We start from the raw sequence: 21892 nt of genomic DNA, 5'->3' as shown, positions 1-21892 counted from the left end.
TCATCTTCACCACCAAAATGAGTAGAATAACCTTACACTGCTACATACTAGTCACATCTACCACTGGCATCATTGGAACATCACTATATACCATGACCTTGACAACCATCTCTACAACCCACAGGAACCTGTACCACAGCATTGCTACCACAGGCCTCTCTTCTCTAGGATAACCAGTACCCCACCCTAGACATGACCTTGACAGCCATCTCTACCATCAGTGCAACACAGTGACACCTTTCCTGGCATCCCACTTCGGTCTCCCTGAAGCACTCCCTCCACTCGTATGGCTTACTGATGGCACTGCACAGACCTGGCTCAAAGCTCTGTGTGTGACAGAAACACAATCTAGCAATCATGCATTCGAAGAGAAGCCTCAGGAAGACTGATCTGAAGTTTGTCAGCTTCCCCCAGTCCTAAGACAGAGCCCTGACCTGTAGTTGGAGGGAATACCAGTCTTGCCAAAAGATCCAGAAAGAGGGCTCATGGCATATAAAGCCTTGTTGTAAGGCCTTCTGACCCAAGTTCCATTCTAGAACCCATGTGGTCAAAGGACAACTCCCTCAAGATGTCCTCTGATACCCACACCCACGCCCTGGCACTTGTGCTGTCATACGTGCATGTATGTGCGCATGCGCGCGCGCGCGCACACACACACACACACACACACACACACACACACACACACACACACACAAATGAAATATGAAAAATGTAACCTAAAAAAAATCATCAAATGCACACCAGCCTTCCACAGTGATCTAGCAGAAGGCATGGAACTCAGGGCCAGTCATTAAAGGCCCCTTCTATATGATAAACCTTGGCATGGTGAGTGTTGATAGCTGCCCAAAAAGAACAAATGCACATTTTGAAGGAGGGTACAAACATCAGGCTCATTTATCATCCCAGGCACTGATTTGTGGAGCTCCTATTTTCACTCATTTTGAAGCTTAGATATGAGAAGAGGGCCATAAGATAGGACAAGCTCCTAGGTTAGCCAGGGTGCATAGTCTACCTCTGAGACTTCTGGGAAAGAGGGAGGAGAGAAGAGAACCATGAAACATGCCCTGATCCCTTGCTTCTATGAGGAAAGGGGGTAATTCTTCCTTGGCCTTTTCATTGCTCCCGAAGATTGAGAGGAAAACCAACATGGCGGTCTCCACTTGCTGCCCACCAGCAGGATGCAATGAGGAGGTAGGGTCTTCTGATACTGCCTTGGCTGAAAGAGGGGACAAGAAGAAAGCCCCTTATTGCAGCCCCCACCAAGGTGTACGATACAGATACAAAGGGCCACTTTCTCATGTAAAAGCCCCTTGCCAGAGCTAGCTTGATTCTTGGCTTCCTTTCATTCTGGTCCTGATTCCCAAAGGGCATGAGGGATACATGGCCACAAAGGTAGCAAGAACAAGAGAGACACAGGAGAGGTGGATTTATGCCCTCTGTTCAGTTGGCACAGTAGGAGGACACGCGTTTTGTGCAGATTTCTCCTGTGATCTTCTGGGAGCTCCCCCGCACCCTCCCACCCCACCCCCAGGCTGGTCTGGAGGATGAACATGCAGATGTGACCAGCTAATGAGGAGGTGTTTCGGAGTTAGCAGGAGGAAGACAGCTTCAGCAGGCATTCCAGGGGACTTGACTTCATGAGTGAATTCTTGAAGATCTGTTGGAAAATCCACAATGGTGCAGTGCTCTGTGGCACTGGGAAATGGCTTGTCAAAGAAAAATGGTGCCTGGATGTGGGCTGTGTGAGCCGCTAAAGACTCACCTGTCCCTCACCTATGAACACCATTCTCTTTCTCTACTTTTAGCCTTTTTCTCCATTTTCACCTCTTTCAAGAATACGTTTTTGGCTTTGCTCATTAACAGGGACTGTATCTAACTAGGTAGAGCACTGGCCTAGCATGCATCAGGCCCCAGGTTCAATCCCCAGCTCTACATAAACTTGGCATGGTGGCATACTCCTGTCATTCCAGCACTTATGAGGTGGAGGCAGGAGGATGAAAAATCCAAGGTCATCATTGGCTGTATACTGAGTTTGGTGTCAGCCTGGACTACACAATACCTCATCCCTAAAACAAATAGTACAAACAAAATCAACAGGCTAAGACTCTCACACCAGATATCTAAGTGGCAGTCAAATCTTAACCCTAGTCATCATGGTCTTGACCTTGGCCTAGGTTGGCCTAGGTTTCATAAGAAAACATTCCACTCACCCTCCCACAGTCGAGTTGGAACTCAAGGTCTGTGAATCTGCTATATGAATCTCCTCTCTGTGCCTGGGGAATGGGAGCTGGCCTGTGTTCATGGGTCTTGCTGCTTTTCTGTGCCAGGAGGCTCGGCAGCTCTTATCCATAGCAGCTGCCACACCCTTCAAGTGTGAGGGCCAAGCGATTCTGAGTTTCTGCCTCTACTCCCACAGACAAGGAAACTGTCCTATTTTCATTTCTGCTGCTCTGATTAAAAAAAAAAATCCTGACAAAAAGCGTCTTAGAGGAGAAAGGGATCTATTTCAGCCTATCGTTCCAGGTTACAGCCCATCTCAGCACACTTCAGGAGCTTTCAGCACTAGACACATTCAGTCGAGAGCAGAGGCCAGGGGAATTTGCTTGTTTGTCTGAGCTCAGCTCTATTTCTCCACTGTCATAGCAGGCAGGACCCCCTGACTAGGGAATGGTGACACTCACAGTGGACTGAGTCTTCCCATTTCAGTTAACTTAACTAAGACAATCACTTATGTTTTTAAAAATAAGAAAATAAGATGATAAGATAAGATGCCAGGCAACAGATATTATATTATATGAGGTTTATTACATGAGCATGGGGAGAGAAGGAAAGGGGGAGGGGTACCCCAGAGAGAGATAAAGATAGAGACAGAGACAGAGGAAGGGGAAGAAGGAGAGAGAGAGGGCAGAGAGGGAGTCGAGAGAAACCATAAGGGTTGTCCTTTTATATAGCCCTGGGTAGGGCCACGCCCCTTTGGCAGGTAAGCAATGACATCACAGGTAGGCAGACTGGAGCAGAATCCTAACAATCTCCACACATCTACTCAATGTAAACAGTCCGTCACTGAGACTATCTCCCCAGGTGATTGTAGTTTGTGTCAAGCTTACAACTAAAGCTAAATCTGGCACAAACTAGGGCACTGGGAAGTCAAAAAATGCCCAAAGTCACCCAGTAAGTAGGCAGCAGGGCCAGATGTGACTGTCCCCTCCATAGGATATTTTAGTTACCTATCTCATCACTGTGATTAAATATTTGATGAGAAACTCCTAAGGGTGAAGGGATTTATTGTGACTCAGGTTTTGAGAGGATACAGTCTATCTAAGTCAAGAAAGTACCACACAAAGGGAGCCTAGACTCTGCAGCTGTTAGCTCACATCTGGGCAGATCAGAAAATAGATACAGGACAGAAAAATGAGGTTTATGTATGAACCTTGAAGCTGCTAGGCCCCACCTAAGGAAGGGTCCACACCTTCTCAAAACAGCCTTGCCTGCTGAGGGGCAAGAGTTCAAATACACAAGCCTGTGAGAAGTGTTTCATATCGAAACCATAGCAGGATGCCTCCAAGGACTGGCAGGCAGCATGCTGCAGCAGAGAAGACACAGTTCTCTGTTACGAGCCACTTTGCAGCCAGAGGCAGCTCTGATACACACATTTGGTAGCCAGGAATTGGGGTTCAGTGAGCATGTCACCCTGGAGACATCTATTTCAGCATCAGTTTGTATATTTTCCCAATCACCGTCAGCTAGTCTAGAGGTCACTGCAACTGCAGTGCCAGTTTGGAGGCAGGGAAAAGTGGGCCTACAGAAGGGTCTTAGACCTCAAGGTTAGGAGAGGATGGTGATGTCAGGAGAGAAAGCGGGCAGAGAAGGATGTCTGGGTTGTTCACTTAGGCTCAGGAGTTGGGGACCCTGAATTCACCTATGCTCACTCAGGAGTTTGGCTTGGAGCCTGAAGGGCACAGCCTTCCAGTGACCAGAACCTGAGATGGGGCTCTATCAATCCACAGAGACATCCTCTGAGTTTGGTTGTTTCTAGGAACAGTGGTGGCCAAGATTCGCTCAACCCTCCCTGCACCAGCTAAGCCCGAAAGCGCGGCCACTGCGTGTAACACCTTTTATACTCTGCCTAGTGCCTGCACCAGAAAGGCCCCATGAGAGCTCAGCAGAGATGGCAGTAGGTAGCAGGGAAGGAACTTAAATCGGGACTAAGAAAGTTGAGTTGCCAGAAAGAAACTGTCCTGTATGTTGTGGAAGATGCTACGAGTTCACCTGTCTGACACCAACTTTTACTTAACCTGCTAGCCTGGCCATTCACCCTGACGTCACTCTCCACTTTTTCTCCATCCAGGTCCCGCTTCTTCCAGCAAAGCTGCCTGGGTGCACTCTGTCCACACCTGCTGGCCTCCCTTGTCTCTAGTTCTTGACGCTGGCATCGGAATCGCAAGGGGATTTTAGAACTTGAATGGCCAAGCAACGCCCAGCCTGATGAAGTTAGACTCTCTGGTGGGGGCGGGGGGAGCTGAACTTCGGGCGCAGGGATTTTTAAAGCTCTTGGGTGTGCCTAGTAGAACCGCGGCTCTCTCTCTTACTAACCTTATTCAGCTCCTTTCAAGATTCAGCCCCAGGTGTCTCAACCTAGCATCAAATATTTATTGAGTCGGGCACTATTCTAAGCACTGGATATAAAAATAATAACGATAGGTAATGTTTGTTGAGAACCTGCCATATACCAGACACTGTTTTAAGTGCTTTCCATATATTAACTCATTTAACCCAAACCACAGCTCCGTGGGAGGGACCAGGAGCCTCCCTTTCATGCCCACGAAGAAATGAAAAAAACACAGAGAGTCACATAGTGTCTGGGTTTGCATTTACATAGACTGAGATGAAGAGTTTGTGCCTGGATACTCTCTACTCTCCTCGTCTCGCCCCATTCTTCCCTGAATGACTTACAGGCCTCAGAGATGCTGCAGAGGGACCAAAGGGCGTGATGCCCGGTGTAGTCTAGGGAGCACCAAGCCCTGGGTGGAGAAGTGGGTGAGGGTGCAGAACAGGTAAAGAAGCAGAAGGACCATCACCTGGCCGACCAAGAGTATGTTCTGTCCGAGTGTTGCTGGATGCCTTTATGAGGGGGAGGGAGTTAAAGAGACAGGGACCCGGAGGCAGGTCTATGCAGGAGGCTGGTGTAGTGACCTATGAAGCCTGGCTAAGAAGGACTCACCTCCTCCTGAAAGCCTCCAGGTTTTTTTTAACCTCATGTCTCCAACCCCTCCCAGGATTTCAATAAACATCCCCTGACTGCATGTGAATACGATAGAGAGATGCTGAGCTGAAGGGCCTCTTCCTCCCTAGATCTGAGACTTCACACGCCTTGCACTGACCACGCTACCCTCAGCACAGCCCTCTTCTTGCTCCTCCCTGGTCTCTGAGCTTCCAATTCCATACTCCTCCCTCATGGGAAGGTAGTGCTGAGCTGCAGATAAACAGAGGCTGTACCTCACCTAACAGGGCAGCAGGGACAGAGCGGGATATGGTCCAGTCCACCAGAAATAGCCGAATCCCAGAATTCCAGGCACTTGCAGTGGACGTTTCCAATATCCGTAGTGCCTAGTGGGCAGTGTGGCCATTGCATTCCTCCTGCCTCTATGAGGGAGCTTAGGGTCAGGGCCAGTACCATAGACTTGGTGTACATAGTACACCAGGTAGCCCGGAAGCTGTGTGTTGCCCTGCTACCTCAAGCCACATCAGCAGAAGGAAAAAGCAGGAAGAAAGCTTTCAGGAGGACACCAATCAGATGCCTGAGCAGAGCAGAGTTGAGCTTCCTGGTGCCACACTCCTGCCCTGAACTCTTTCTGCGACACCTTCGAAGATTCCACCTGCTCTGCTTGCTCCTGGATGCCTGTCCTGTCTTTGGAAGTGCTGAAGCCACAGGCCACACAGAGCCAGACCCACTGGCTAGTGGGCAAAGGGAGACTACAGCCCCAAACCTAGGACAGCAGGTTCCCTTCCCCCATGTGGGGCATTCTTCCCACATATTTTTAAAATTTTAAACCCTATTTTTTTGAGAATTTCATATATTAGTAATGTATTTACATCACACCCCTCCAGTTCCTCCTGTGTCTTCCATATCATCTTGACTTCATGACCTTTTCTATGATTAGTCTTGTTCCATATACACACATGTATGTATGTATGTATGTATGTATGTATGTATGCATGCATGTATGTATGTATGTAAAATGTTTGGAGTCCAGCTATTGTTACCCATGTGTACATGTGTTTAGAGATGGCATGTATTTAGAATGGGAAACCTATCAGGGGCTTTATCCCTAGAGAAAACAGATTCTCCCTAAAGCAGCCATTGACTGTCTATGTTCTTTATTTAGGGACGGGTCTTATGAAAATTTCTTCCGGCTAGGTTGGCACATTGACTGGTGTTGTCTTACTCAGCTTCTGTGAGAGAAACCATATTGTTGAGATCTCCCAGGTTGTAGGAATCCTATCACATCTAGAAGATAGCATCACCTAGCGGTCCTCCTGGTCCTCTGACTCCTACACTCTTCCACCTCATCTTTCACCACATTCCTTGAGCCTCTTGTATGGGGCTCGTGTTTCATATGTCCTGACGAGGCCTGCCGCCCACACCATATGCTAACATCACAAGGAGAGCCCAGGGGCCCAGCCTGGTTCAGTTGTCTAATCTTGAGGGGGGCATCTCCTTTCTTGTCCGTTTCCTCACTATGCACCCTAGAAACCAGTGGCTGTAACAAAACCGTTGTCTCGTGGAGAAACCGAGGACAGAATGAGTCCCGAGTGTAATTTGCTCAGAACAGGGCCCAGTATATGGTAGGACTTACTCAACATGAACACTGGGGAGGACTTCCTGGGAGAGCCTTGAGGAACCAGGGCCACTATCCAAATCACAGACTTAGTCTGTGCCTTAGTTTCCCTAACTGTTCAGTGGGGGAGTTGACCCATCCCTATGAATGACCCCAAAACCTTATGAATGCCCTGTTAAGGATTATGAGACCGTTTAGAAGTTAAAGGGGGAAAGGTCTCTTCCAATTGGGAGGCTGGATGGCCGAAGAAGAGCCCATTAATCACCCTGACTGGGAGGCTGTGTGGGTTTTATGGGTCCTGGGGCCCAAGCCACTCTTCTTTACATCACTCACAATTTATAGACTCTTGTCTTTGTCCCGTTAACTCTTGTCTTCAGCTGCCCTAGAAGCAAGCCTGGCATTCACAGTACCTCTGCTGCCTGACCAGGAACATGCAGCCAGTGCTGCTTTCAGTCCCCAGCTGGGGTAGGAGTGAGCTACATCCAGTGAGAACCTGGTTTGGAGCCCACTGGGTTTCTACCATCAGCAGATGTGCAGCCAGCAGGAGGGCTGATATGCCTTCTCTCCCTGCTGAGGACTGATCAGACAGTGACAACTCCATCAGATGAAATGCAGGAGCCAAAGTCCCCGCCTGGCCCATCTGGCCTGCCCTCTGTGTATCTGGCCCTGAGAAGACTGAGGCCTTACCCCTGAATAGATCGGAGGTGATGGGACCTCGCTTGGCATCATATATATATATGGCAACAGGAGCAGCAGCCCAGATGAGACTGGGTCCTCTGCTTCTCCTTACTTGTAAGATATGTGACTTTAGCAAAGGTGCCCAGTGCCTTTTTGAGCCTTGATTTTTCTTCTTTTCCTGATATGACTACCCAGTGCTGGAATGAAGGCTGAGGCAGTATACACACCGAAGGGGGGAGCTGTGGTAGAGAGGACTGGAGAATGTGTCACTATGCTCAGGACTCAGGGGTTCCAAGCACATCACAGCCACTGCTGACTGACTCTAGGCTGTGACCTCATCTCTTTGTGTCTTGGTTCCTTCTTTCTTGCCATTTGAATGAGGCTGCCTAATTCACCAGATACAACAGCATCCCTAGGAGGTTGCTTACCAGGGTTCCACAAACGCAGGCACTAAGAGAGGTAGTGTCCCCTCAGGTGCTCAGAGCAGGGAAAGGGACAGTAATCGATACAAGAGGGGGGCTATGATTGCTCTTACGAATTGCTATCTGGAAAGATCTAGAAACAACAAGGAGGAAGCATTTTGGTAGGTCTGCAAGGGCGTTTCTAGGTTGGGTTAACTGAGGTGAAAAAAACCTACCACAAACAGATAATAAATAATAAAACCCATCTATGGTGATGTCGGTGGCACCATTTCACGGGCAGGAGTCCCGGAGTGAATGAAAAGAAGTGAGTTGATGATCACCAGCACTCATCTCCCTCGGCTTCCTGGATGTGAAAGCAATGTGGGTGCTGCCTCACTTTCCTGCCATCATGCCTTCCCCACCATGATGGACTGTGTACTCTCAAACCGTGAGCCACCACAACCCCGTTCTCCCTTAAGTAGCCTTCTGATGGGTGTTTATTTTGTCACAGCAGTGAGAAAAGTAACTAACATAGGCCTCAACTCCTAGCTCAGCCCCATATTTGCTGTGCTACCTGGTGCCCCCCAGTCACTCTTAATTTTAAAACTGAAAGTCTTGCTTCCGTGGATTCCCAATTCTAGCAGACTGTGACAGTTTCTAGGACACTCAGTACTCTTTATAGCCTCAATTTCCACATCTGCACATATGTCACTTTTTTTTTCAAAGGAAAGGATGTGCACAAATGATAGAACCAACCAAGGCTTAAGCACAAGACACCACATTCCAGAACCTGTAGCCTGCTGTACCTCTTCATGCAGTCAGTAGTCAGGACATCCCTCTGGGTTAAGTATTGGTGTTAGCCTCAGTTTACAAAAGGGGGGAAGCTTCAGCGAGAGAAATGCCTAAGACCACAGCTCTTAGAACTGCCAAGGTTGGAGTCCAAGCTTCCAAAAGGCCCTCAGATCCAGGTCCTGATGTCTCTAGCCCATTTTAGAATCACAACCTGGGACAACAGTGCCTGAGATTGTGGACATAGGACCAGAGTTTTGAGGTTTGAATGCAAGGTCTACCATCTTACTTGCTGTGTGACCTTGAGTAAGATACTTAACTGCTCTGGATGTCCCATCCTTGTCTGGAAAACAGACAGGACCCATCCCATAGGATCAGTGAGAGTATATCATCAGTAGATCCCATGGTAGGGCTGGAGAGAATGCTCAGTCAGCAAAGTTCTTGTCCTGCAACCCCGAGGACCTGAGTTCCACCCCTATAACCCACAGTAAAACAGAACGAATCAAGCATGGCAATGCAGTACCATTACCAGTACCAGGGAGGCAAAGGTGGATTCCTGGAGCTTGCTGGCCAGCCTTTCTTGCTTACTTAGGGAGCTCCAGGCAAGCAAGAAATACTATTCAAAAAACAAAGTAGCTGGTGCCTAGGAAAGGAATGACACTTGAGGATTTCTTTTGGCCTACACAGGGGGGAGGAAGAGGGAGGGAGAGGGAAGGGGAGAGAGAGAGAGGCAGGAGGGGTGGGGGGGAATTGTATTTGTGCCTTGCTGGGTTCACACAAAGCTCTGATAACCAGAAGCCACTATTACAACACTATAACCCAAGCATGACCTGGTCACTCCATTAGGTCCTCTGATCACCACTCTTCACATTTAAATGGGGGCAATGCCATATTTCTTCCCTAGCATGGGGTCCAGAGGAGATTAACCAAGCCACAGGTATAGCTTTAACACGTAAAAGGGCCGCACACAGGCACAGGAGAGGGCATAATGTGTGTGTAACAGAAACACAGTACCGCAGGTAACAGGGTCTAATGGCGAGCACTCCCTGCACTAAAAGCCAAATCGAGAGAGACAAAACAGAGAAAGACACAGCAATGCAGGGAAAGACTGAGAAAGGGAGAAGGGACAGAGAGTAGGGGCTGAACCCAAAAGGGGGATCGATGTGGTACTGCAATTTAAAAAACCAATATACAGTAAATACTGGCCTGACCGCTGAGTGACAGAGCAGCAGGGTGGCCTGGCCTGAGTTAACTCATCTCCCCCAGAGCCAGTCTCAGATGCTCCCCCACCCCCACCGCCATCTTTGTTCTAACATGTGGGCCACAGTGCTCTCTCCTCACCTGGGTGTTATTCTGAGGCGCTGAGTCCTCAGATTACACACTGTACTCGATGGCTTGAGAGTTATACACAGGCTTGACATAGACTTTCAAACTGGGCTCAGGGCCTGGACTTCTTACACAGGAGAGAGGCCCTGGTTTTGGCTTCTGTCACCATGGCCTGACTTGTACTACACAGGGAGTGGCCCAGCCCCACCTCTCCTCTCAGACCCCAGCTGATGCCCAATTCTTACCCCGCATCCCCAGACCCCTGTCCTCTCCACAGGTTACCCCCACACTCATCACTATGCCAAGCCCCACTGTGGATACTGATCTCATGGTTTCTTCCTGCCCCTTCCCTCCTCCCACTGTTCCCTTAAACTGCAGGCTACAGGCATCCTGCTCTCATTTGCTTCCTGTAGCTATGATAAGCAACAGCAACTTGGGGAGGAAAGGGTTTATTTCATCTTACATTTCTGGGACAGCTCATCCCTAAGAGAAGTCAAGGCAGTGACTCAAAGCAGGAACTGGAAAAAGGGACCAAAGTAGAGACCATGGAGGAGTGCTGCGGCTGGCTTACTTTCCTGCCTTACTCAGTTTGTTTTCTTACACAACCCAGGACTAGGTGCCCAGAGGTGGCACAGCCCACAGTGGGCTGGGCCCTCCCACATCAATCATTAATCAAGACAATGTCTCATACTCATGCCCACAGGCCAATCCGATGGAGATGATTACTCAAATGAGATCCCAGCCAACCAGACGAATGTCCTTTGAATCAAAGTGGCAAAACTACCTAGCACAGTCCCCTCCCACAAGGGGTCTCCTGCCTTCTTCTGGGGGAGTGCAAGGCCCAAAGCCATTTCCTTGTTCTCAATATTTTGGCAATTCATTCACCTCAAGAGCTCAGGGGTCCTTTTTGCTCATCATCAGGGGCAGCCCTGGGGAGGGCCCTGGGGAGGGTCAGCCCTGGGGAGGACACTGGAGAAGGACTCAGCCTTGGTGAGGCAGAGGTGTTATCACTCAGGATATGAGTCTTTTCTGACCTACCCTCTACACAGTGAGGAGGCCAAGCCAAAGGCCTCACGTCTCCACAGAGGCTCCCCATCTTATCTCTAGGAGGCACCCACACAATCTCTTTGCCCCACACCCCACATGTACACCCTCAGGGGATGGAGACCATTATCAATGCCCTCCATGCTGGAGCACTCAAGCCCATACTGGAGCACTCAACCTCCTATGCTGGAGCATTCAACCTCCCATGCTGGAGCACTCAACCCCATGCTGGAGTAAGTGGGTGCACAGTGGACCCTCTCCATACTTGGAAGACTACTGTATCTACAACTTCTGTCATGGCTAGGTTTCAAGGCCCTCTAGTGCCAGACATAGATCCAAGGATTTTCCATATAGTAACTCATTTAATTCTGAAAGCCTAAAAAGAGACACTAGTATTATTTCCATTTCATAGATGAGAAACACAAGGCACAGATAGTAATTTGCAAAAATTTACACAACCAGCAAAATAAAACCCTGCAGAAACTCCAGCAGTTGTGTGCCTGGACATAAACATGTACACATCACTAAAGATCGCACGTCCATAATTTTAGTACCCAGATGCTTAAAGATAAGCCACATTCCTCTACACCATCCTCATCATAGCCTAGACTTTCTAAGAACGAGGAACCTGCCTTTCTAAGAACAAGAAAGACTTTTCAAGTATAAGGGACCTGCCTGCTCTTTGCAACCACTCTCACTACAGGCACGGTCCCCTACCTGAATGTTAGACACTCAGAGTCTTGTCTCTCTACACACTGGGCACTGTTCCCCTCTGGGTGTGCAGGCCCACAGTTATCATGCTCTTGGTAGCTGTGACTGTGGAGAGAGGATCAAGGATCTATTCTAGGGTCTCTCCTCTCAGTTCCCCTTAGTCCAATCCAGATGACGCAAGTACTCAGGCCACAAGGAAGCTTAAATGGTTCTTTTAGGGTCAGCTGTCCCTAGATTAAGACCATGGTCTCAATCTCTTTATCTCATTGATTTGTACTTGGGTAAGATGGTAAGGTGTCAGCTTAGAGTCAGATTGGAGGGGTTTCTGGGAAAGCAGCTTGAGGGTTTTTTCTTAAGTTGTCTTTATATGCAGCACATCATCTGCATCACTGACACAGATTATATAGTCATCATCACCACCTCCCTCCGATCATCTCTATTATTGTCATCAACACCATCACATCTACTCTGTCATCATCACTGCATCATCATCATCATCATCATCATCATCAATTAGGAGCAGCAGCAACAGCATGTCATCATTTTTATCATTACTATATCACCTGTACTCCACCATCATTTTCATCTTCCCATCATCATTACTATCACCTCCACTCCACCATCCTTATCATTCCATTATCATTGCCATCACTTCTTTATCATATCATCATCACCTTTATTCTACTAACCACCACCATCCTTGATGTCATCATCATCATTTTATTGTCATTACCACCACCTTCACTCCATCATCATGGTCACTACTATTCCATCCTCAGCATCACCATCATTACCATAGTCCGTACTCCAGCAGCAGCAGCAGGATCTCATCACCCATTCAACACCATCACCATTATCATCTTCATATCACCATAATCACCATTACTATCATCATCATCCTTACAACCAAACCATTATTGTAACCACTATTACCTCCTTACAATCATCATCACCACCACACTGTCATCATGACCCTCAGCACTACCATTTATCAGCCTTATATCATATAGTTAGTCATACATGACTTTGGTCGAATCATGAACACACACACACACACACACACACACACACACACACACACACACACACTTACACAAGCGCGCATGCGCGCGAATGTAGACAAAGAAGTGTATCAGAAACCAATCAGAGCTAGGATCTCCATTAACAACTCCTCCTCCTCTGAGGCCTAACACCCACAGAAATAAACGGGGTACATGCAATGCTAAGTCAAGTCGTCACTGAGATTATGGGGCAGCATGAACTGGAGATGACTGTGTTTGCATCATCAAGCCTGCTGGATGGCACATGGCAGACTTTCAGTGGGTACTGGGTAAACTCATCTGAACAGAGGAGAACATGTGGCCATCAAATCACATGGACAACGGATGTTGGGCTGTATCACTGTACCCTAAACAATCAAGCTACCTGGAGTCTTTTTTTCATAAATTTATTTATTGAATCACTTTACAGCCTGATCGTAGCCCCCTCTTTCCTCTCCTCCCAGTCCCACCCTCACACCCCTTCCCCCATTCCCCTCACCTTCTCTGAGAAGGGGAGGCCCCCTCGTAGGTACCAACCCACCCTGGCATATCAAGTTGCAGCAGGACTAAGCTCATCCTCTTCCACTGAGGCCAGGCAAGGCAGCCCTGCTAGGAGAAAGGGATCCATAAGGCAGGCTAGGGAGTCAGAGACAGCCCATACACCAATTGCTAGGGGACGCACATGGTGACTAAGCTGCACATCTACTACATATGTGTAGGGGGCCTAGGCTTAACCCATACATGCTCTTTGGTTAGTGATTCAGTCTCTGTGAGCCCCCATACGTCTTGAGGTGGTGGAGGGGCCACCTCAGAATAAACAAAAACGATACCTGTCTCCCATGATATGGGAAAGAAAAGTCATGTTCCCAAGAGGGAAGATGGAGCCTGGCATAGTGGCTCACATCTAGAATTCCAGCATTGTTTGAGAGGGGGCTGAGGCTGAAATATTTCCTTGAGTTTAAGGCTGGCCTGGGCTACATAGTAAATGTCAGGTTAGTCTGAGCTCAAGAGTAAGATTCTGTCTCAAAATAAAACGAAGAGAAGGAAAGGAAGAGTTGGTGTGGGATGAGACCATGAAAACATAAAAAGGCCTGCTGCTGAGGAGCAAAGATTCCTGGATGAGGATGAGAGAGCTTGCCCCACCTTGAGGCCGACCACAGTCCTCCCTTCTCTCCACATTAGTTGGAGGTATTGCAGACCAAAAGCCAAGAAGGAAGAATGGCCACCAATCAGTCTGGTGGGAAACCTATGTCCTGAACCACAAGGGAGAGACTTTAGGGCCAGACCTACCACCCAGTGAGATCTCCCTGGTCCCCAGTTTCGCATCATTAGCCCATGAATAGAATTTAAGCTTCCTGTTTCCCTGGGTCCTCTACAGAGCAGGAAGTGCTGTGGTCTTCTTCAGTGACTGGGGAAAATCCATGTGCTTATATGGATCCTGCTGCCTGTTTGACCTGCTCCCATCCCATCCAGTTCCCTCATCAATGCAGAGCATGGCCATCTTCATCCATCCTACTGTGTGAACTTGGGGCTGTGGGAGCCACAGAGGTGCTCTTTGTAAGAGTATATCTCTGTATTCAGGTGCGGTGAGCATATAGGGGGACACGCCTGTGTATGTATGTATGGACATGGAGTGTGTCTATGTGTACCTGGGCATACAGGTGTGAGTGTCTGTACTCCTGTAGGTGGGTGTATTTTAATGTAAGTATGTGGTTGTGTGCAGGAAACAAGGAAAGAGATGCCTGCCTTCAGCTGCAGCCCCAGATTCTGGTCCTTTAAAGGAAACTCAGTCAGAGCAGGGCACCAAGCCAAAAGAAACATTTGACCAATGCTGTCTGGCAGAAGAGGGTGAGGAAAAGGTCACAGGTTCCTAGCTCCATCACCCTGGGGCCTGAAATGGGTCAGCAGAGGTTCCTTTGCTCTGAAGCAGTACTTCGAGAGCTTGTAAATCAAAAGATCACTGGTTTGAGCAGGTGGAGTGTGGCAGCACGCTCCCATAATCCCAGCACTTGGAGGCAGAGGCAGGCAGATCTCTGTGAGTTGGAGGCCAGCCTGGTCTACAGAGTGACTTCCAGGACAGTCAGATAGTGAGACCCTGTCTCAAAAACAAACAAACAGGATAATTGGTCTGATCCAGAAGGACCTAAGGAGAACAGTCAGATCCATTCTGAAGGTAAGGATAAGAAAGTAGAGGAACAGCCTAGGTCTCTACTCAACCTTCTACAAGCAGTGCAGGTAGATGAAGGAGTACATGTTGGAGACCAGAGTATGTCACAGCTGCAGCCTCATTTACAGCTGTTCTGCACCAAGAACTGCTACTGGGTGTACCGCTGTCCCGCAGCTCTTAGCAGCAACTGACATGGAGGGGTGGCTGGGAAGAACACCGTGGGATCCAGAGAATAAGAATAGAACACGAGTCCCAAACGAGAAGAAAGAGAGGTTATCAAGGGGCTATTGCATTTCCAGGGGCTCATATCGCCCAGATAAGCCTTAACCTCAAAACATAGCTGACAATGACTTCGAACTTCTGATCCTTCCGTCTCCACTTCTGAGTGCTGAGATGGCAGTAGTACGCAACCAAACATCATTTTATGGGGTACTAGCAGTCAAAGCCTGGTCTTCAAGCATTATGGGCAAGCACTCTACAAACTGAGCTATATCCTCAGACTTTCCCCAAAATTTATTAGAGACAGGATCTAAGGCAAGAAAGAGAGGCTGGTCCTCTGGGAAGAGGAAGAGAGAGAAGAAAATCTCGGCAGGAGCTGCAGAGAGAAGAGGGATTCAGAGATGCCCAGGATGCTCCTGCCATTGTGCCTTGGGTACAGCTCCCATGGGTGGGGTGTGAATGGCTATAGGGTACCTATTAGTAAGTGTGCTGAGCCCTCCTGCCCCTGGCTGTTACTGTAAACACAGGACAGTGATTAGCAGGACAAGGCCTGCTATGGACAATCTCACAGATGGGTGAATTCTTACACTCAGTTTACCACCTGTGTCTCCATGTAGGTTGCATCCCCAATGCCCTTGGCTCATGGGGATATCCTAAACAGCAGACCCAGCCCTATCTAAATCAATGATGTTCTGGTTCTCTGTGGTTCAGAAGCCAGGCCATACATAGCCTTGTGTCTTTTCTACAGAACTCTCACACTTTCTCCTGCTCAATCTCCCTTCATCAGGCAAGGAGATGAGATGGGGTAGCACAAGCATGGAACCCCCAGCACACAGCTGGAGAATCCCAGGATGCTCTTTTACCTGTTCTGCTCATTCGACCCCAATACTGTCACAAGCCAGGTGACCAGAACTTTCTTACCTCTCTGACGTTTGTCTTTTGAACTCATCTTCTGACTCCTCTAAAACGAGCTTTGTGCTCCAGGCCAGAGCACCCTGGCCACCTCTCTTCTCCATCTGAGGCCCTTACACAGAAAACTGGAGGGGGAGGGGGAGGCAAAGTAGAGCACATGGGGATTGCTGAGGAGCTCCCAGTCACTGTGACCTTGGCTCAGGGTTGAGGTCACTGTGTACCAGGAATCTTCTAGCACCTGCTGCTTCTTCTTGCCCCTGGATCTATGAATCTCTGCCCTCTGCTGCTTCTGTCTGTGAGCCCCGAGACATGCAGACTCAGCAGGGAAAATATCACCCCCAAGAGGGGAAAGGACTTCTTGGTGGAGAGGCAACAAAAGTGAAATAAACAAAACCCCTCTCTTTTTTTTTAATTTACAAAACACCCTTCTTTTTTCCATCTACAAGACACCTGCTGTGTGCCCAGTGTATAAGGGGAGACTGTACATCTGTAGGATTTAAATCTCATGGGACAAATAACTAGAAAACAAGTTTCTGCAAAGTGTTCTTAGAGGAGTAATAGCAAAAGAAGATGGAGAAGCAGTGGCCTAAGGGCCACACCCTCTGTCACTCCTGTGTCCTTCAGTGACTGCCACCTGATGTACATGCTGGTAAGTGTCCCTTCCTGGCTGGTTGCCCTGGATCCTGTGAGCCGCATGGACCCCATGGCTCTACCCAACAACCTTGACTGTTCTGATCCCTTAAGGCACAGTGCCCACTGGCACCTGATGCCTGATGGGAACAGTAGGCCCACACAAATCTGGTCCACAGAACCCAACCAGCAATGCCCCAGCCCTGGCTCTGACCTCTGGCCTTTTGCTGACACAGGCACCGACTTTTAGAGTGAGTTCTAACATCCAAAAACCAGACCTTGACTAACAAAGATTAGCCTCCTTCATCATTACACACGAGACAGGAAGAATCTCTAAATGGAACCCAATGCTCACCCCGCCATCCGCCACCCCCACCCCCTGCAGCCGGTATCCTGCCAACAGCGCCTCTGAGCTGTCCTGACTGTCTAGTGTCTGTTTCTAGACATGTGACTCTGATTCATGGCTTGGGCAGGGCTGAGCCAGAGCGGAGCTGAAGAACGTATGCTCTCAAGTTACCTCACAACCGAGTGTATACCTGTGAACTCCAGCACTCGTCAGACTAAGGCACAAGGATCATAAGTTGGAAGCTGGCCTGAGCTACAGAATGTAACTCACTATCAAAGGGGGGGAAAAAGTCAGATGTGGCGGCAAATGCCTCCAATACAGGATGGACATCTGTGAGGTCACAGTGCAGAAGAGACACAGGGGCTGGAGGAGGAAAGAGGTGCGTGCTTCACACTCAAGGCTCAGGCACGGAAGGATAAGGAACAAAGCTTGCAAAGCACAGAGCTTGGTTTTCGGAGCAAATACCCATGGCTAGAAGACCCCAAAGTATACAAGGCGGAAGAGAAATAGGTACCAGGGCCCCAGAGGGGAAACTGATGGCCTTAAATCCATCCCTAAAGTTTTCTGGAGAGCGTCCTGGTGGAGAAGGAAGGCAGAGGTGCCATCCTCCCATTCTCTATGCCTCTGAAGGCCTCCCCCTGCCTCCCTACTTCCCCCATAGATGGAGTAGTTCCTGGGATCTGAGAAAGAGTACGGAGCCTACCAGGAAAACACGGGTCAGCACACATTTGCCGGATGTGCATGGTTACTTCATTTCATGGGGTGAGACCATGGGTCTCAAGTGACTAACAAAAATATGGCAGAGTCAGAATTTGAACCTAGCCGACCCAAATTTAATTTTTATCCCAGTGTTGACAAAAGGACCGTAAAAATCTAGCTCTGTTACCTTTGCCCAAAGAAATCCACAGCCTTTGCTCAGTGTCCTGCTCCGTGTGTGTGTGTGTGTGTGTGTGTGTGTGTGTGTGTGTGCAAACACGTGTGTGTATGTGTGTTTGTGTGTGTTGTGTATATGTGTGTATGCATGTGAGTGTGTGCATGCATGTGTGCATGCATGTGTGTGTATATGTGTATGTTGTGTACATTGTGTGTATGTGTGTGTACATGTGAATGTGTGTGTGTGTGTGTGCTTCTTTGCTCCATTTCTCAGCCCTCATCTGGTAGCCTCTCCCACTAAACTGTGACCCCTCTAGGGTCAGTCACTGCTCATCCTTGCCTCAGGATAGGGGACTTTTTGAAAGCAATTCTAATTTCAACATTAATTTTCAACTGCCCCTGAGTTGACACCCCCACACACCCACAGGCTGGGAACTTAGAAGTTTCTACACACCTCCAAAGCAACAAAAAGCATGATAAAAGAATAGACTTGCTCCACCCTTCAGGCTGGCAGTTGGAAGCAAGAAGCCCTGAGTCCTTGATTTTACTTTGAAGCAGGAGTGAGGAGAGAGAAAATACGTTCTCTGTTGAGCCAAATCAGGGCCACAAGGTCTTAAAGCATCTCCTGTTCCTGTATGCACCCCTTATTCCCTTCCTCCAGTCTCCCATTCTGCTCAGCTTGGTCTTTCAATGCTCTCTGTTTACGCCCCCCCCCCCAGCTGCTCACATACCTAGGCCTTGTGAAAAAGCCCACACTTCAAAGAAAGACATAGGATCCTAGCCTCCTTTTAACCATGACAGAGCCTGTCTTGTCCCTGGAACTGTCACTGGGAGCTGGTCTCCTGACGAGCATCACCAGAGACTGCACCAGAAATGATCAGTTTGCTGCTTGTGTTCCCTGGGGTGAGGGCAAGATCAGGAATTATCCTCAGGGCAGGAATTAGACCAGAATGGGGCTTGCAGCAGAGCATGGGAAGAGGCCTGGAGGAGAGGCTACAGAAGTCTGTACCCCTTGCCCACAACAGAAGGAGAAAGGATGCATCCTAGTCAGTAGGGAGGGGGTGCAGGGGAACAGAGCTGGGTCAGGGAGCCTGACACTTCAAGCTCAGGACTGAACACTGCCAAGCACAGCTCTCCCCTATCAGCCTCTGACAGGCTCCCTCGGCAGGTACCACAGGCCTCAGGACCACATGGCTTGCTGTTTAAAACTCACTCTGAACCCAGGACATGGCAAAAACAAAAACAAAAAACAAACAAACAAAAAAAACCAGTTGATTCAGTCCCATTTCATGGGTCTCCTGGATGCACAAGCACTCATTCCCAGCAGCCCCCATCCAAGTGCAGCGACCCAGCTAAAACCTCTGCACTGCTGGAGCCTAGAATTCCACAAACCTGAAGGTACTTTCTTTCTTAACTGGGTCGCTACCCCAGCCCCAGGAGTCTGAGCTCTCAAGTGACAGACAGACAGACACACAGACAGACAAAAGCATGCAGGCGTGTGCGCTCGCGCGCGCACACACACACACACACACACACACACACACATACACAAGTGCACTGTTTTACCAAGGATAGTTAACATCTATAGCCATGCTTGCAACTCCAGCCTGGAGGACAGGCTCTAACAGCCCCTCTCCCTGCAGGTGTCTGTCTGTTTGCAGCTGTTTCTGAGTGCACTTGGCATGAGTCTTGCTCAGTTCCTCTGCAGGCTCTGCCTGATTCCTATTCTCTCTCTCTCTCTCTCTCTCTCTCTCTCTCTCTCTCTCTCTCTCTCTCTCTCTCTCTCTCTCTTGCTCTAGCTGTCTGGACTCCTCTCCCTGGAACCCGATGCTTCTGTCCTTTATGCTCTCCGTGGGGAAGATGGGGAGCAAGGCGCTGCCCTCCTCCGGAGGTCTGACTTGCTGTTCTCCATCCTCCCTGCTCAGGCCAGCTTTAGAAGCAGGGCAGGGCTGGGTGGGAGACAGAGACCTACCAAGCTGGGCATGGCTAATGCTAGCTTACATATTGCTTCATCCTGGTGTTCTATTGCTCCAAGCCCTTCGGGCACACACAGTCCTCTTGATCTTGCTTAGATCTGCCTGAGGCCAGGATAGGGTCCCTGCAACCGTGCCTCACTCCCTCCCCTCCATAGCACTGCATCAACCCCCACTTATCTCCACCCCGCCTGGCCAGGGACCTCAGAATCTTCACTCAGACCCCAGGAACGTCCTAGCCTGGCCTGGCATGCAACAGAGTCCGTCTGGAGGCAAAGTTCTGCATTCAAGGATTGCCTTTTAGGAGACTAGAGTCTCTTCCTCCAGCTCCCAAGCCTCACCCAGACTGAAGCCTCACCAAGATCTGGCTCTCTTCCCTCCCCATCAGTTTCACCCCCTTGCCACAAACACACGCTATCAAATCACAATATAGGAGGCAGGATGAAAAAGAGAAGGGATCCAAAGATGCCTAGGATGGAGGAAGTCCTCAAGAGAGGCAGGAAAAGAGGCAAAGTTCCCCTGTTTCCCAGGATGCGCACATCCCTGCGCCTATCTCCGGTGGACACCCAGCATCGCATCGCTAAGACGCAGCAGCGACAGCCACTCACCTGGGCAAGGCGGCATCTACCCGTGGCGGGGAGGCTCCGAGGCCGGCTCCGCAGGGCACCCGGGCTCCCTGGCTCTGCCAGGCATCCTTCCTGGCCCGATACAGGCTCAAGCTAAGCTCTCCAGCTGCAGCAATCCAGCGAAGGCAGGCAGATGGTGGCCTCGGACCATCCACGCGGGGAAAGCCCTGAGCAGCTTATTCAGTTATATCCATGGCATTTAGCAAGAAGAAGGGGCGGGAGGGGGAGTACAACTTGTGCTCTTCTTTTCCAGATTTTAAAAAAATAGGGGAAAAAAGGAAAAAAAAAGATAATCCCTTCTAGGAAGATGAGAGTAGGATTTTCCTGATTGAAGAAACCCTGGCATCCCCAGGAACCTGCGGCCTCTTGGAATGTGGGATGTCTTCAAGTTCAGATAAGCCTGTCGTGTGTGTGTGTGTGTGTGTGTGTGTGTGTGTGTGTGTGTGTGTGTGTGTGTGCAAGAGAGAGGGATTCAAGCACTCACACCCACACGCACACACACAAACACACTCCCCCGCACTCCCGCATGCACACTGCCCCCAACGCGTGCGCGCACAAGATCTCTCTCTCCTCTCTCTCTCTCTCTCTCTCTCTCTCTCTCTCTCTCTCTCTCTCTCCTCCCTCCCTCCCTCCCTCCCTCCCTCCCTCTCTCCCTGTCTACCTCCCAAACACACACACACACACACACACACACACACACACACACACACACACACACACACACACACACGCAGTGATCGCACGGGTCTGGGAGGATGCTACGCGGGTTGTGCAGGCAGCTGCGGCCAGCGGTGCAGACAGCCTTAGAGACCCAGGGCGCCCCAGGACCGGGCGGCAGAGCGAGCGCACCGTACCCGCCGGCGCTGCAGCCCCCAGTGGCCGCTTGCGGAGCTGCAGCAACTCCGGACCCCAGCGCCTGCCTCAGCAGGGATCCACAGATCGGCGGTTCGGGCAGCGTTGGTTCCGGGTAAATGGGCTGGAGCTGCAGCCCCGCAGAGCCACGAGCCTGGAGAACGCGGAGGACCGGCTCGATCCGCTGCTCAGTGACACGGCAGCCCCTTCGCAAGGCTATCCCCGCGGCCGGGTCGAGTCCGTGCTGCCGCCTCTCGTGCAGAGCGCGTCTTGCACACGGCCGCCAGTCCGCCGCCTGCCGGAGGAAAACCCGACCGCGCTGGCCCGGGGCTGCGGGTGGGGGTGGCTTAGGATCGCGGAGGAACCCAGCTAGTTTCCCAGCACTTTAACCTAGAACAACCCACGCTGGGTGTACGCACACACAACAGACTTTTCCTGAACATTTCAAGACTGTCCAGGTGAA

General features: G+C 49.8%; 1 protein-coding gene across 1 annotated transcript in view; it reads right to left on the bottom strand.

Moving 5' to 3' along the window:
• The window catches only part of LRFN2 (leucine rich repeat and fibronectin type III domain containing 2), a 168331-nt gene extending 147190 nt beyond the window's left edge, over window positions 1-21141 (bottom strand). The window contains exon 1 of the mRNA XM_084753672.1: window positions 20560-21141. The gene's annotated coding sequence lies outside the window, so the exon portion shown is untranslated. The remainder of the gene's footprint in view (window positions 1-20559) is intronic.
• Between the last annotated feature and the right edge of the window lie 751 nt (window positions 21142-21892).

Source organism: Acomys minous, assembly GCF_964271855.1.
Source record: "Acomys minous genome assembly, chromosome: 13".
Classification (NCBI taxonomy): domain Eukaryota; kingdom Metazoa; phylum Chordata; class Mammalia; order Rodentia; family Muridae; genus Acomys; species Acomys minous.
The sequence above is the reverse complement of the archived record's forward strand: the minus strand, read 5'-3'. Positions and strand labels throughout refer to the sequence as shown.